The sequence below is a fragment of the Filicampus tigris genome, chromosome 14 (genome assembly GCF_054856515.1).
Source record: "Filicampus tigris isolate MCC_2025a chromosome 14, RoL_Ftig_1.0, whole genome shotgun sequence".
Taxonomy (NCBI): Eukaryota; Metazoa; Chordata; class Actinopteri; order Syngnathiformes; family Syngnathidae; genus Filicampus; species Filicampus tigris.
This window is the reverse complement of record NC_141230.1, coordinates 1,793,083-1,810,356: the sequence shown is the minus strand read 5'-3', so window position 1 is coordinate 1,810,356 and position 17,274 is coordinate 1,793,083. Positions and strand designations below refer to the sequence as shown.

Below are 17,274 nucleotides of genomic sequence, written 5' to 3'. Positions count from 1 at the left end.
AATCCACTCACGATACAATGAGGTATGTTGGGCAGATTGGGCTCATGTGGCACCACTATGCTTGGTTCCTCCTCTTCCTCTCGAACAGGGGAATTAACGTCCTGCAGACTTTGGCTTTGGTCCTGCTGCTGAACTTATCGTTATCGCCATATAGTTAACTGAGCCCTTGGGCACTGTGATGTCATTTTAAGTCGACAGCAAGTGGCAGCACAAAGCAAAATGGCAGCCCTCCAGAGATGGATAAAAACAGATGGATTTTTGGGCTGAATTCATATTCCACAATCACAATTTGAATCAGAACACTGTGTTTTAGACTGTGGTGCATAAAACATTATTGGAAAGAACATATAGTATTTGTTTTGACTTCCCCTTTAAGTGTAAAGTGTTTTTTCCAATATCACATACACTTACCCATTCATCCCTTTTGGTATTTTTGTCAATTTTAACTACTTATGTTCTTATATTTGTTCAAATAAACACGTATCGTGATCTTGTCAGCACATTCAATTCTAAAGACCACCGCCACCACCACGATTGCACACACGCTCGCCCGCGGCCCCCGCCATTGTGGCTGTTACAGTGTGGAGCGAGTGTTTGTTTTTTTGCCAACTTATTAAAACCAAAAAACTAAAACATCACATGTACATAAGTATTCACAGTCGCGGCTAAATATTTTCTTGATGTACCTTTGGCAGTATTTACAGCCTGAAGTATTTTTGAATATGATGCCACAAGCTTGGCAAACCTATCTATTAAGCAGATTTGCTCATTCCTCTTTGCACCTCTCAAGCTCTATCAGGTTGGATGAGGAGCAACGGTGCGCAGACATTTTCATATCTCTCCAGACTCAAAGTTCCTTTTTTGTCTTCCTGTATTTAAGGTTTTGTAATCCAACAAAGTGAGCAATGTCATTCAGTACAGCAGGTGGATAACATGTACTTGAACTATGAGCACGGTCAAAAGCTGTTTGCTTCCATAACTACCAGCACACTGTATACTGAAACACTGTCTGCTATGCTACTACTAGTGCAAGTGCATGACATCTTTATGATGACAGAAATTGAGGTACTACTTTATGATGACAAAATTGATGACAGAATTGAGATAACACTTCAAAGCATTGGCTCTCACATTTCCGGCCCCTAATTGGAAGACTAGCAGGCTTACAATTACTCAATAAGCAAACAAGAGCCAAATAATTAAGAACAGATATTATACAGTGCCGTACGATCTAACACAATAAATTAAATCCTTTAACTGTCCGCCTCACAGATGAGACATAACTTGTCGACAGGTCTTTCCAGGGTGTTTGTCTTTGTCTTGACCATGACGCGCCTTACGTGTCCATGTGCATCTGGGATGACACGATCGACTCTTCCCATCAACCATGATCCACGGGGCGCAGATTCATCCATTATCATGACAATATCTCCAGCAGACAGGTTTGTCTTGAGTTGATTCCACTTTTGGCGGTCTTGTAAAAGCGGGAGGTACTCACGCACCCATCATTTCCAGAATAAATCCGCTAGATATTGAATCTGCCTCCATATCCTGCGTGTATATGTATGTCTTCTTTACTGAACAATCCGGGTGGCATCACCGGCTGCTTCGTCATCAGTAATAGATGATTTGGTGTTAACGCTTCGAGATCTGTGGGGTCGTTGGTTGTTGTTGTAAGTGGTCTATCATTCAGTATGTATTCCACTTCACACATCAGTGTCTGCAGACACTCATCTTTGAGGATTTGTCCCTTGAGCAGAGATCTCATCACCTTTCTTATGGAACGTATTTGTCTTTCCCAAACTCCTCCGAAATGGGAAGCTGCAGGCGGGTTAAAAACCCATTGAATTCCTTTTTGCATAAGTGCGTCTTGGATCTTTGATTGATTCCATTGCTGAAGAGACTCTTTTAATTCATGTTCAGCTGCTACGAGGTTAGTCCCATTGTCTGACCTCATAATTTCCACTTGTCCTCTTCTGCACAGGAAACGACGGTTTGCGTTTACACATGAATCAGTGTCCAAAGAGTGAGCAACTTCGATATGCACCGCCCGCGTAGTGAGACAAGTGAAGAGAACTCCATATCTTTTTACACGGCTGCGTCCCTGTTTCACGTCGAACGCGCCAAAATAGTCCACCCCTAGGTTTGAGAAAGGGGGTTTGTCAGGGACTATTCTATCTGGAGGAAGGTTTGCCATTTTTTTGTTGAAGGGCCTTGCCTTTTACTTTTTTTCAGACCACGCACTTTGATAAGATTCTCCTCACCATTGAGTTCGCTGAAGGTATCCAATACCTTTGTCGTAATTTTGAGAGCATGTAGTTCCGTCCACAGTGACCAATCTTTTTATGAATGTCTCTCAGGATCAGTGTGGTGATGTGTGAGTTCTTTGGGATGATTATTGGATGCTTCACATGATCTGGCATGGCAGATGCACATAGACGTCCTCCAACCCTCAGATCTCCATCCTGAATCACTGGGTCGAACTTTATTAGATGACTGCTCTTCTTTAGGTTGTTTCCCTTCAACAGCATGATTATTTCTTCAGGGAACCATTGACGTTGAATGTATTTGATTATCTCCATTTCGGCTCTCTCTAGACATTGTTAGTTTAAGGTCTAAATCACGATACTTACCCTAATTGTCTGACTCCAAATGATTTACCATATATTTATTATTTGAACCGACATTAACCTTAGGTTCACCTTACCTAACAATTATGCGTGCTCGTTCCGTAAGAGAGAAGACCAGAAAGCCAATCAGCCGAATCACCGAGATTTTATTCCTAACAGCAAAAGCTAATACAGTATCAGGGGCTCGGTTCCCTCTCAATACAGATCTGTGCGCTCCTGTGGCCATCAGAGAGCGACACCACACCCGAGTTGCCCCGAACAGTTATAGAAAACAATATGCAAATTAAACACACCAAAAACACTAGCCACTATCATTTCATTAGTTACATGGTATCTGCAATATATTTCTTCAGACGCTGATTGGTTCTCTTTTCCCCGCCGTCTCAACTCGCTGGGTTGTAGCTCCTGAAAACACCAAGTTATCTGCATTCCAAGAGGCCGGAGCCTTCAGAGAAACTGTGGACCCTGCCTTTGTCTCCCTGTTTTTGACTGGCGGCACCTGGTACCATCAAACCGCCCACACATTGTGTTCCTCTGATACATCCGCTCCCCTGATACTGCAACCTTGAAACAGCTCTACTTCTACTCATTTGTAATACAACTTTGAATCATTAATAAATGGTTAACATACATTTATATATCTTCACAAACTAATAATAAAACCCTTCAACATTCAACAGTCAATTTACAATTGCCATTTGTTCGGCGGTTGGGCCCTGTTCGTAGACCCCTTCTGGTTTCTCTGCGGTGCTGTATCAATGTGTCCTTTACTTTGAGAATCCGAGCGACTGCCCGCTTCAACCTGTACCAGCTTGAATACTGATTAATCCGTTTGTTCACTGTGTCTTTGTCTTCGACTGCATGCGTGAGATGTACATGTCTCACTTCGTTGTCGTCTTCTTCGTTGTTCGTTTGGTCAGGTCTGCTCGGCCATTTGCTTTCTGGTTCTCGTAGAAAGGCTGGACCATTAAACCAGCTCGGGTTGTTAAGAAACTTGGTGGGACTTAGCCCTCTAGACGCACAATCGGATGGGTTTACTGTAGTATCTACATACCACCATTGGTGCGGCTTTGTAGATTCTCTGATAGTAGCAACACGATTGGCTACAAAGTTCTTGAGACAAAGGGCTTCATTCTCTATATATTTCAGCACTGTTGTGCTGTCAGTCCAGAATGTTGAATCACACAAATTCATTTGAAGCTCTCGTCTTAACATCTTGTCTTTGTTGACAGACACAACAGCTGCTGTTAATTCCATACGTGGAATTGTTGTTTGCTTTGTTGGGGCCACACGGGATTTCCCATCATGAATGCGCAGTGGACTCGTTCATGTTCGTTAGTTAGTCTGAGGTACGAGGCTGTTCCGTAACCATTTTCGGGTGCATCAGAAAAGTGATGAAGTTGAGCTTTGTTGATTGGTCCGAAGTCCACTGGTCGTACACATCTGGCTAATTTCATATTTGAGAGTTGATGAAGCTCTTGTAGCCACGTGTTCTACTTTTGTGATAAGCTGTTCTAGAATTTCATCGTCCCACAAAAGCCCTTCCTTGCACAGCTGTTGCATGATCATCTTGACTGGGAGGACAACTGAGCAATGAAACCAAGTGGATCATAGATCGAGCTTGTAACTGAGAGGATTCCTCATCTTGTGACGGGTTTGTCCTTTACATTGATTCTGAATTTGCATGAATCTGATTCGATGCACCATAACGCTCCTAGGGCTCTTTCCACAGGAATTTCAGTCCACTTGCTCTCTCGCTGTCTGGAACAGATGCAAGCAGTTTACGACTATTACTTTTTTGTCAAGCGAAAACCTCCGTCGGCACACAACGCTGTTAGGTCCTTTCTCAGGTCGATGGCTTGAGCTTCGGTGGCGACTGACTTTAAACAGTCGTCTACATAAAAGTTTCTGAGGACTGTATCCACAACCTCAGGCTGAGCTTGTCTCCGATTTTCATGTGCTGTCCTTTTGAAGAGCGAATGTGGTGCAACTCTGTGAAGAGGTTGCACCGAAGAGTTATACAGTCATTATGTACTCAGCAACATCCTGATTGAGATCTCCTTCAGGCCACCACAGGAAGTGCATGAAATCGGTGACTTCTTCAGGAACACGCACTTGTTAGTACATCTTTTCGATGTCCGCCATTATGGCGATTGTTTCTTGTCTGAAGCGAGTCAACACTCCGAGAAGCGAGTTCGTTAAGTCTGGTCCTGGTAGAAGCTCACTGTTCAATGAGACTCCTTGATAGCCGGCTGCACAGTCAAAAACGACCCAAAGCTTTTTCTTCTGAGGGTGGAGTACTCCATGATGAGGAACGTACCATACTCGGCCATCCTGACGGCACAGGTGTCTTTGTAGTACTTTTACTGCATAACCAGCATTCACCATTTATCTCATGAAGCTGGTATACTCAGCGTGAAGTACAGGATCTTTCTTTAATTTATTTTTTTGATAGCGTGCTCGTTGCAATACAACATTTCGATTGTTTGGCATTTGGATGTTCGTTTTCTTCAGCGGTAAGTGTATGTAATAATGTCCATCCATGTGACAAGCAGAGCCTGACAGGAATTCCATGAAAAGGTGATCCTCTTGTGACATCTCTAGCTTGTCGTCGAACTTCGCTCAGGAAAGTCATGGTTATATTGCTGAATAAGCAGTTGTTCTATGTTCTCATTGTCCACAGCAATTCTATTAACTGAATGTTCATTTCTATCTGCTGTAAATCCATTTAGAATCCAACCAATTGCAGTCTTTACTGCATATGGTCCGTTATCCTGACTATGGATTACTTTCCATGGCTCCTGTTATTTGGGTTCTCTTGTTCCAATAAGGAGTTCTACTTCGGCGTTAATGTGAAGTAATCTGACTTCGCTTAGATATGGCCATTTGTCGATGTCTTTTTGTTGTGGAACATTCTTTGTGGAAATAGGGATGCTCTTCTGTGTAAACACTTTGGATAGTTCAATGAAGTTATTCTCTTCCAATCACTGATTTCCAAATCAGTTATAATATAGGATTTCATTCGCTTCATTGCGGTAATGGTGTTTAAAATTAGCTCCGTCCTTCTTCCCTGGACATTCAGCCGCTCTGCCAGTGTTTCTGTACAAAACGTTGCGCTGCTCCCTGAGTCAATGAATGCATACACTTCCACAACTTTATTACTTCTTTAATTCTTAACTTTGACAGGAACAATACCCAGTGCAGATGTGTGTCTCTTCGTATTGGGGAGGGTTTGCACTGGCTACATTTTCTCGAGAATTTTGGACATCCTTAGAGTCAACGTCTTTGGCATTCTCTTTTCTTTTTTCTTGCTTTACAAAATGTAGTACACTAGGATGCTTTAGAGAGCAGTGTTTGCACATCATTTTCTTCTTACACTCCTTAGAGAGGTGACCTTTCACCAAGCAGCCAAAACAAAAGCCATTTTTCTTCAGAAATTCCACTCTTTCTTTGTGTTTTTCTCTCAGTTTACAACACTCTTCCATAGTGTGGCCTTTCTCACAGAAAACGCATGGCTTTGTGAAGGCCCGGTTGAAAGATGACGCATCATTGTTTGACTGGCTTTGTTCATCATTAACTTATTTGGCATTGGTTGCAAAGCTGCTTCTCCAATTTGTGTCTTTTTGTTTTTAAGTTTTCTTATTATCCTTCTTTTCAGCTGTTGTGCTGTCGATGTGTCCAAAAAGAGGCTCAGACTTGACATTAGCGACGTGCTCAATGAAGTTCACTAAATCTATTAACGTGACTCTGGTACTACGGCGTTCTTGTAGCTCGTATGCATGGTAATTTTCTCTTATTTTGAATGGCAGTTTGGCAAGTATTGTTTTCATCGTTGTTGGATTGTCCATTTCTTCTTTATAATTTTCATCTTCCATGCCGTTGAGACAATTCACCAGAAACATTGAGAAATCAGTTAAAGCATTCCCATCTTGTGGTTTTATTACTGGCCACTTGCAAGCCTTGCTTATTAGAGCTGTGGCGATTTTCAAAGGGTTTCCATACTTGTTATGAAGCAGTTTCATCGCCCTTTCAAAACCGCGCTCAGCAGTTATATGTTGACAACTCTTCACAAGGTCCCGAGGCGCACCTCTGGTGTACTCTTCTAAGAAATACAGCTTTTCTGTATAGTTGTTGGATCGAGCGTCAATGGTATAATTAAAGGCTCTTATAAATGATCGGAACTCTAATAGTTCTCCGCTGAACACTGGCACTTCCTTTTGTGGTAGGTAGGGCCGATCGTGCTTCTTAACGAGCATTTCAGTAAGGTCTGTCTGTCGTTGCATGAGCTGATATACATCTGCTGCTTTATCTTTACTTTGTGGACTTTCATATTGTGGTTGTTGGTCATTATTTAGTTCCATTTTGGATCTTGGTATCTGAGTTGTATCTCTTTGCTTGGGGAAAGCACCAGATGACATGGCCAAGCTATTTTCATAATGAAACGTGGATGTTTTTCTTTGTGGCTCGATATGTGGATTGCATGCCTGTTCACTTAATGCTTCATCTTTTGCGTGGGTAAGCATGCTTACGACAGACCTTTTACTATGCTCTTCACACTCTTGATACACCTTGAGTTTTGCTTTGGAAGCAGCTAAAGATGCGCTGATTTCCAATTGTTCCCGTTTAGCTCTCAGACGTGGTTCTTCTATTTCTAATGCTTATCTTTCTTTAAGAGCTTCTGCTTGTGCTATCAATGCGGCTTGTTCTTTTATTCGTGCTGATGATGCAGCAGAAGAAACATTTGATAATTTTGATGTCGATATCGCCTTTGATGTCGCTTTTGATAGACCATTGTTTGACACACTATCTTCAGCCGTCACTTCATCATCAAATTTTGCAGTCCGAATCCATGTTTCCACTACACTTTTTCGTTTCCTTATTTTGAATCCAGCTTTCTTGCTTCCTTTACTTCACAAGGTTTGAAATATGAATGGAATTCATAATTAATTTGATTGTATTCAACAAAGGGTCAGGGTTCCGGCGAGTGGCAGCCCGCTACAGCAGCTCCGGCTCACCGGTGAGCCTTTTCGTGTGTTTTTGTCCCTTACTATAACTCTACCTCATACCTTTTTCATATAGTTGATAGTGGTAAACTTGCGTAGCAATGGACACCCAAACTACGGTATTCTTGCTGCTACTGGTGGCTATTTTTTGCGCGATCGTTTCCGGTGACTTGGCTCGGAGCCGCGCCCCCATTGTTTACAGCCGGAATCAGCTGTTAGCACTCAGTGCTAACCCTGCGCCGGCTCCCGGGTCGAGACCCGATATCCCCGTGAGCTGAGGAGGAAGAGAAGGGGATCTTGTGCGGGGGTTAAACACCGGGAAAGGAGGAGACGATACCATCCCGTCCTCCCGTCTGTTATCATGGGGAATGTTAGATTTCTCCCCAACAAGATGGACGAGCTAGCGGCACTTACCCGGCATGAGAGGGACTTCCGCGAGGCTAGCCTGATGCTATTCACGGAGTCGTGGCTAACAGCGCTAACGCCGAACGCGGTCGTAGAATTGGACGACTTCCAAATCATACGCGCGGACAGGACGCTGGAGAGTGGAAAGAGGAAAGGAGGAGGGCTGGCTGTGTTTGTGAACGGAAGATGGTGTAATCCTGGGCACATCACGATTAAGGAGCAACTTTGCAGCAGGGATATTGAGCTGCTAGCTGTTGGCATGAGGCCATTCTACATCCCGCGTGAGTTTAGTCATGTGATCGCGGTGACCGTCTATGTCCCCACCGCTGCCAGCGGCGACACAGCCTGTAATTTCTTGACTGCAGCAGTGAGCAGGCTACAAACACAGCACCCATATGCCCTGATACTCATCTCTGGTGACTTCAATCTTGCCTCCCCTTCCTCCTCTCTGCCTTCATTCACACAGTATGTCACCTGCCACACCAGAGACAGCCAGCTGTGACCCGCACGGTTCAGAGATGGTCTGGTGAGGCCGAGGAGGCCTTAAAGGACTGCTTCAGCACAACTGTGTGGGAAGTATTCAGTGATGCTCACAGGGAAGACATTAGTAGTCTAACGGACACTGTTACAGACTATATACATTTCTGCATGGAGAACACCATACCCACCAGGACAGTAAGGTGTTTCTCCAACAACAAACCCTGGACCACACCAGACATAAAAGCTCTCCTGAAGGAGAAGAGGAGGGCTTTTGCGTCTGGCAACATAGAGGAGCGGAAGACTGTGCGGCGCCAGCTGAAGAGGAGGATCAGAGAGGGGAAAAGGTCCTACAGGAAGAGGATGGAGGAGCAGCTGCTGCAGAATAATGCCAGGGTAGTCTGGAGGGGCCTGAAGACCATCTCAGGCCACGGACAACCCAAGACCCGGACTGGGGGGGACCTGCAGTGGGCAAATGAGCTGAACCTCTTTTTCAATAGGTTCGATCAGATGCCTGCCCCCACTCAGTCTCTCCTGCTGCAGCCTCCACCTACTCCTCCTGCTGGGTTTGTCACCCCCTCCCCCCTTTTCTCCACAGTCTCCAGCTCCCAGCTACACCAGACAGCCACCACTCCCTCCTGCCCAGCCTTGGCCTTCACAACATCTCAGGTGAAGAACCAGCTGAAGAAGATGAAGGCGAGGAAGGCAGCAGGTCCAGATGGCATCAGCCCCCAGCTCCTCAAATCCTGTGCAGACCAGCTGTGTGGAATTGTCCAGCACATGTTCAACCTGAGCCTGAAGCTGGGCAGAGTCCCCCAGCTGTGGAAAACATCCTGCCTGGTCCCGGTGCCAAAGACCCCCACCCGAAGGAGCTCAACAGCTTCAGACCAGTGGCGCTGACGTCTCACCTGATGAAGACCCTGGAGAAACTGGTCCTTGTCCACCTGCGCCCCCTGGTGAGCTCCTCAATGGACCCACTCCAGTTCGCATACCAGCCTGGCATCAGTGTGGATGATGCCATCATCTACCTCCTCCACACTTCACCCTCCCACCTGGAGAAGGCGGGGAGCACTGTGAGAATCATGTTCTTTGATTTCTCCAGTGTTTTCAACCCCATCCAGCCCACCCTATTGGGAGACAAGCTGGAGCGGGCGGGGGTGGCCCACCACCTCACCACATGGATCCAGGACTACCTCACAAACCGGCCACAGTATGTGAGGACACATGACTGTGTGTCTGACGTGCTCCTCTGTAGCACGGGGGCCCCACAGGGAACTGTCTTGGCTCCCTTCCTGTTCACCCTCTACACCTCGGACTTCAACTACAACACCCCTACCTGTCACCTGCAGAAGTTCTCTGACGACTCTGCGATTGTCGGCCCCATCACAGGCGGAGATGATCGGGAGTACAGAGAACTTACTCAGGGTTTTGTGGACTGGTGCCAGCAGAACCACCTCCTGATCAATGCGGGGAAATCTCAACTTACAAGTACCTGGGTGTTCATCTGAACAATAAACTGGACTGGAGCGACAACACAGACGCCCTCTATAGGAAGAGTCAGAGCAGACTCTTCCTACTCAGGCGACTGAGGTCTTTTGGGGTTCAGGGGACACTCCTCAGGAACTTTTATGACTCGGTGATTGCATCGGTCATTTTCCAGAGTGTGGTCACCTGGGCAGGCGGCGTCTCGGCCCAGGACAAGAAGCGGCTGGACAAACTGGTCAGGAGGGCTCTGTCCTGGGCTGCTCCCTGGAATGTGTGATGATGGCCAAGCTGTCATCAATGCTGGACAACCCGGCCCACCCCATCCAGGGCACCCTAACAGCACTCCACAGCTCCTTCAGTGACAGACTGCTACACCCTCGATGTGCAAAGGAGAGATTCCGCCGCTCCTTCTTGCCTGCTGCTGTCAGACTCTTTAACAAGAACATTGTGTAGTCTCTACAAATTGGCGGACATCAGTGCAATTGTGCAGTCCTGCACCTGAGCTCATATCGTGCAATACCCAACATTCCCCATTACTGTAATACCGTGCAATACTCAACATTCCCCACTACTGTTAGTCTAGTTTTATTTTTATCCAATGCTGTTCCTTACATTTCACTACAGCACTGCAGCACTGTCACTTACTTAGAGAATTTTTCCTCTGTACTATGTACAGTCTAAAATGAGTGTTCCTCATACTTTTTATGTAGATGTATGTTGGTGTGTATATACATGTGTATATACACATGTTACTGCGTATATTTACATAGGTTTGATCCTGAATGTTTGCCGTTAATGTTATACATTAATGGCTACATTATGCCGCCGTCCCAGTGTGACCTATATCTTTGCTGCTGTAACACTGACAATTTCCCCACTGTGGGATCAATAAAGACCTTCTTATCTTATCTTATCTTATCTTATCTTATCTTATCAAACAATTTTTTGTATTCTTTTAGCTTCTTTTGTATGACCTTTATATCAGTCACGGTTTCATCTTCATCTTGCATTTCTATTTTTATTTTACAAGATTTCCTTGTTAACTGTCTCAGCTTTTCTATCTGTGCATCAGTAAGGTCTTTTATTTTTTCTCCCTCTTGCGGCTTGAAGGGGATTTTGCACCTCCTTCAGACTTGCTTTGATTAAATTTGTCAGACATGATTCCTTTATTGCGTCTTGAACTCTGAGCAGTTAACAACCGTGGCTCGTTCTTGAGTTTGTTTGTGACGATTGGTCCACTATAGGTCCACGTTAGGCAGAAAGCGTGACGTATTGCGGTCATCAATGTTCCGTGCTAATTTATTTTAGTTTCATACGCTTCTGTATCGGATTTTGTTATGTTCAGCCTTTTCAGTTCCTTTTTTCTTCACAGTTAGCAGCGTTTTCTTCTAGCTAGCTTTTGACTATTACAATGGCAGAAATTTTGTTTTACCATTAGCTTCAATGTTGATAGTTGAAGGTAGTACTGACTTGTCCAGTAGCACATCTTCTTATCCATGATTTGAATTTCTTTGAATTACTCACACGGACTCAAGTTCCTTTTTTGTCTTCTTGTATTGAAGGTTTTGTAATCCAACAAAGTGAGCAATGTCATTCAGATCAGCAGGTGGATAACATGTACTTAGACTATGTGCACGGTCAAAAGCTGTTTGCTTCCATAACTACCAGCACATACTAAAACACTGTCTGCTATGCTACTACTACTGCAAGTGCATTAAATCTATATGATGACAGAAATTGAGGTACTACTTTATGATGAGAAAATTGATGACAGAATTGAGATAATGCTTCAAAGCATTGGCTCTCACAACGTCCAAAAACGGTGATCAATTGTCACCAAAATGTATGTGGACATCCCTACTAATGCCCACTTCAACATATCAAAAGGTTTAACTTCTCCATGGCCGATTTATGCAAGAATGAGGAAATGTGGAAGTGAGCAGAGCTACATAGATTTATGCTGGGATGAGCGCACACTGCTTCTTTGTTTAAAAAAAAAAAAAAAAAAAAAAAAAACACTGCTTCTTTGCTGATCACAGTTAGGACGAGCAAGGCATTTAACACCAGTCAGGATATTTACAGAGACTGAAGTGGGAATGAGTAGACGTATACATTGGATTTGGATGAAGAATGGCCCCAGTTTTTCGACTTACAACACGGCGTCCAATTTTGAACGTAACAGCTGAAATGGTGCGTTCCAATGCGCCCATGCACACTCGGCTGTGGAGTCAGATGCGTACGTTCAAGACACCCCCGGTGTTCAATGAGGTCTTACCTCACTCTGATGCCGCTTCACTCTCGTGGCTGCAAGCTGATGTCTTACTGATGTCATTTTTACATGCAAACCTTTTATATAAGTGCCAATGTTAAGATCATCCAAGTGTCCCTTTAAGCTATCGGAACCTCTCAAGGATGATCAGTTGAAACATGATGCACTAAGCTCAATTTTGTGCTTCGTGGCAAAGGCTGGGAATACCTATTAATATGTGATTTCTTAGTTTTGACTTTTAATACATTTGCAAAAGACTTTAAAAACGTTTTTTACGTTGTCATTATGGGGTGTTGTGTGTAGCATTTTGAGGAAAAATTAATTCATTACATTTTGTGCACCCTTTCCTCATAGGTTTTCTGTGCCTTGTCATGTCTTTTTAATACAGTTTATCAGGGGGTGTGCATGTGTGTGCGGGCGTGTGCGTGTGTGTGTGTGGGGGGTGTGTGTGTGTGTGTATGAGTGCTGATGTGTTTGTGGATATATGTCTTTGTGTATGTTGGGAAGGAGGAAGAGAGGGAGCGGGTCTTCTATTTATGTTGTATTTTGGATGTTTTTATTGCACAGCACTTTGAGCTGTAATTTCATGTATGAAAAGTGCTATATAAATAAAATGTGAATGACTGATTCATTGATTGAATGAGGCTGTAACAAAAAAATATGTGGAAAATTTTTAAGTATACATGTACATTCATCATTAATCAATATTTGTACCGGGCCGCAGCACAAACACAAATTCATGTCCATTTGAACTCTAATGCTATTTTTTTAATACAATGTATTTTGAACATGCATAGAAATAAGAGTACAGTATAATACAGTAACTTGTGAAAAACTTTGGCAGGTCAACCTCGTATCACACGCGCCACGCCGACTCGCCGCAAATTCGCCGGAGAGACGAACGACGAACGAGCGAGAATTTTTCCCCCCGCATCCTACGAGTTTCTTCTTCTTTTTTTGAGACTACTCTGAAGATTTTTTGGAAGCAGCGGATCGCCGATTCCATCAGACTTGGCCGCACAACAACTCGGACACCGGCGGGCTTCCTCGGCTGCCCTTCAGCTGCTCAACTGCCTTCATCCACCGGGCGACTTCACGCAACTATGTCTTCGTGCCTCACTTGCACTCGTCTCATTGAAAGGCTTTCCCTGCTAGTGTCCGTCAGCTAGAGCAGAATACTGTGGTAACCGTAGATGTGGCAGACACAACTGTTAGTATGGGTTGTATCCAACCTGCTAGTCCGTTTAGCATTAGCCCTAAGCGGCCTGCTAATGTGGTGAGCCTGTTCAGACGCATAACAGACTCAGCCCATTAGCTAGTCCCATTCCACCTCGGTCTACTGGCCCCCACACTTTAGTAATAGGTGACTCCCGTAACATTAGGCTAAAAAATCCAGCCACCGTAATGTGTATTCCTGGGGCCAGCGTACCCGACATTGAAGCTAATCTTAGGGCGCTGACTCGCAAAAGGACTAGACACCAGCACAGGGCAAACAACACTAGGTACTCCGACATAGTGCTACACGTCGGCTCCAATGATACTAGGATGAGGCAATCGGAGATTACAAAGAAGAACATAGCTAGGACTTGTGATCTCGCTAGAAAGATGAGTCGGCATCAAATAATTGTCTCTGGCCCCTTGCCTGCGAAAGGCAATGATGAGAGGTTTAGCAGATTATTCTCGCTGAACCGGTGGCTAGCTAGCTTTTGTAGTGAGCAGGGACTGTAGATAATTGGCCTTCTTTCTGGGGCCGACCCGACCTGCTTAAGGTGGACGGCCTTCACCTTAACTGGGAAGGCGCCATCACTCTTTCTAGAGATATAGATTACTGTTTGCGCCTTCCATGACAGTTCACATCAGTGCAGGTCGGGCTACAGGCGATTAGCGAGCCTGTAAGAACGGGTATGGAGTCTGTAAGGATAGTGTTAACTAGCGCTATATGCTAGACTCTGACAACACACATAGTTTTCTATTTAGATTAGAGTCGTACACAGCACATATTCTGCATCACATAGCGATATTGTTTCTAATGAGGTGGTGCAATATGATAATAATAGTACTCGAGAGCCGATAAATAACTACCCTATTCCAACAGCCGTACCCTTCCGCCGCGCTTATAGTTCTTTGAGGTATAATACAGGACCCAGGGAAAGCAATCTTATTAATATTATGATTAGGAATCCTATTATGGGCAATTATCCGGATAAAGCTATTTTACGGAAACTCGGTTTGTTAAATATTAGATCACTCTCTTCGAAAGCCCTGTTAGTTAATGACCTCATAAGAGACCATAAACTTAACATGATTGCCTTTGCGAGACCTGGTTAAAACCTGATAATTTTTTACCCCTAAATGAGGCCTCGCCTGCAAACTTCGTTAGTTCACATGTTGCGTGCCCTCATAAGAAAGGTGGGGGTGTAGCCCTTATTTATGAATCTGGTGTCAAACTTAGCACGCATTCTAGCGACGCCTTTAAAACATTTGAAGTGCTCATCATGCGATCTACAGCCTCATTGCCCTTTTTTCTCGCAGTTATTTACCGTCCCCCCCGGCTTGTATGCTGGATTTTTAGATGAGTTCTTAGTTTTTGGCTTATTTGGTAACTCATGCAGATAATATAGTGATTATGGGTGACTTTAACATTCATATGAATCTCCCGTCAGAACCACTTACAGCGACGTTTCAGACAATAATTGATAGCTTTGATTTCACACAGATAATTGACGAAGTGACGCATAAAACGGTAATACTTTAGATTTGGTATTAACCCGAGGTTTAGCATGCTCAAATGTAATGGTGTTACTGTATACTACTGTTATGTCGGACTATTACTTTATAAAATTTGAAGTGCGGGCTCATTACCATCGTCTTGACCACAATCAAAGCGTTAGCAGCCGAAACATTAGTTCTTCAACTACGCTGTCTTGAGCTACTGCCCCTGGCACCTGCTTATTTTGCTTTGATTGACAATCTCACAAATGATTTTAATACTGCTCTATTAAATGCGCTTGACTCCGTTGCACCATTAAGACATAAAACTCTTCCGAAACGGCCTACTCCGTGGTTTTGCTGAGGAAACCCGCTCACTTAAACAATCATGTAGGAAGCTAGAGCGCAAATGGCGTGCGACTAAACTTGAGGTCTTCTATCAGGCATGGTGTGATAGTTTACTAATATATAAAGAAGCACTCGCCTTAGCCAAAACTAATTACTTTTCCAGATTAATTGTTCTATATAAAAACAATCCTAAATATTTATTTGATACAGTGGCAATGCTAACGCAACAGCTGCCGACCTCCAATAGCTTCTCTCATACAGCCAAATGACTTCATGCAATTCTTTACGCAGAAGATTGAGCGCATTCGGGACAAGATTAAGGTCACCGCTCCTAAAACCTTGTTGAATTCCGCGAATACTAATGCTAGTAGGGGTATTATGGCTGATAACTGTCTGACAACCCTATCTCTTTTTAAAATAGTATCTCTTGAAAGCCTAGCAAAATTAATTGATGCGACAAAACAGACAACTTGCGTGCTCATCCCGCTTCCTGGTAAACTCATCAAAGAATTGTTTACAACTCTAGGACCCTCCGTCTTAAATATCATTAATTTATCACTCACTGTACCAGCAGCTTTTAAAACCGCTGTTATTCGACCTCTGCTTAAGCGGCCAAACCTTGATCCAGAGAACCTCAGTAATTATAGGCCGGTTTCAAATCTCCCGTTTATTGCAAAAATTCTCGAAAAAGTTGTAGCACAACAGCGTAGTGACTATATGGCCACTAGTAATCGATTTGAAATTCTTCAGTCAGGATTTAAAGCCCATCACTCTACTGAGACAGCTCTTGCTGAAGTGACTAATGGTCTTCTCTTAGCTATGGACTCCGGCACCTCATCAATACTACTCTTACTTGACCTTAGTGCTGCTTTTGACACCATCGATCATAACATACTATTAGAACGTCTTGAAGGATGTGTTGGTATCTCAGGCTCAGCACTTTCTTGGTTTAATTCTTACCTCTCAGAAAGGATGCACCAAGTAATTCATGGCAATGCGACTTCTGAGTTTTGTAAAGTTACATGTGGAGTCCCGCAGGGATCCGTACTAGGACCCCTATTGTTTAGCATCTACATGCTTCCGCTTGGTGATATTACACGTAAATATAACATTAGTTCTCATTGTTATGCTGACGATACCCAAGTATATATGCCGCTCGAGATAACAAACCCGGCTAATTGCTGTAATTTAGAGGTGTGCCTTGCCGAGATTAAACAATCAATGTCCCTCAATTTTTTTGCTTTTTAACTCCAATAAAACTAACATGTTGATTATAGGCCCTGCTCGTCGTCGGCACCTATTTATGAACACCACTCTGAGGCTTGATAAATGTATTACCCAAAGTGATTCAACAAAAAATCTTGGTGTTATATTCGACCCAACTCTGTCTTTTCACATGCACATTAAGAATATAAGATAAGATAAGATAAGAAGGCCTTTATTGATCCCACAGTGGGGAAATTTTCAGTGTTACAGCAGCAAAGATATAGGTCACACAGGGACGGCGGCATAATGTAGCCATTAATGTATAACATTAACGGCAAACATTCAGGATCAAACCTATGTAAATATACGCAGTAACTATGTGTATATACACACCAACATACATCGACATAAAAAGTATGAGGAACACTCATTCAGGATCAAACCTATGTAAATATACGCAGTAACTATGTGTATATACACATGTATACACACACCAACATACATCTACATGAAAAGTATGAGGAACACTCATTTTAGCCTGTACTTAGTACAGAGGAAAAATACTCTAAGTAAGTGACAGTGTTGCAGTGCTGCAGTGAAATGTAAGGAACAGCATTGGATAAAAATAAAACTAGACTAACAGTAGTGGGGAATGTTGAGTATTGCATGGTATTACAGTAGTGGGGAATGTTGGATATTGCACAATATAAGATCATGTGCAGGACTGCACAATTGCACTAAT

General features: G+C 43.6%; 1 pseudogene; it reads left to right on the top strand.

Annotated features, from left to right (window-relative positions):
• Positions 1-1,336: 1,336 nt before the first annotated feature.
• On the top strand, positions 1,337-14,116 carry LOC147136050 (uncharacterized; annotated as a pseudogene).
• Positions 14,117-17,274: the final 3,158 nt, after the last annotated feature.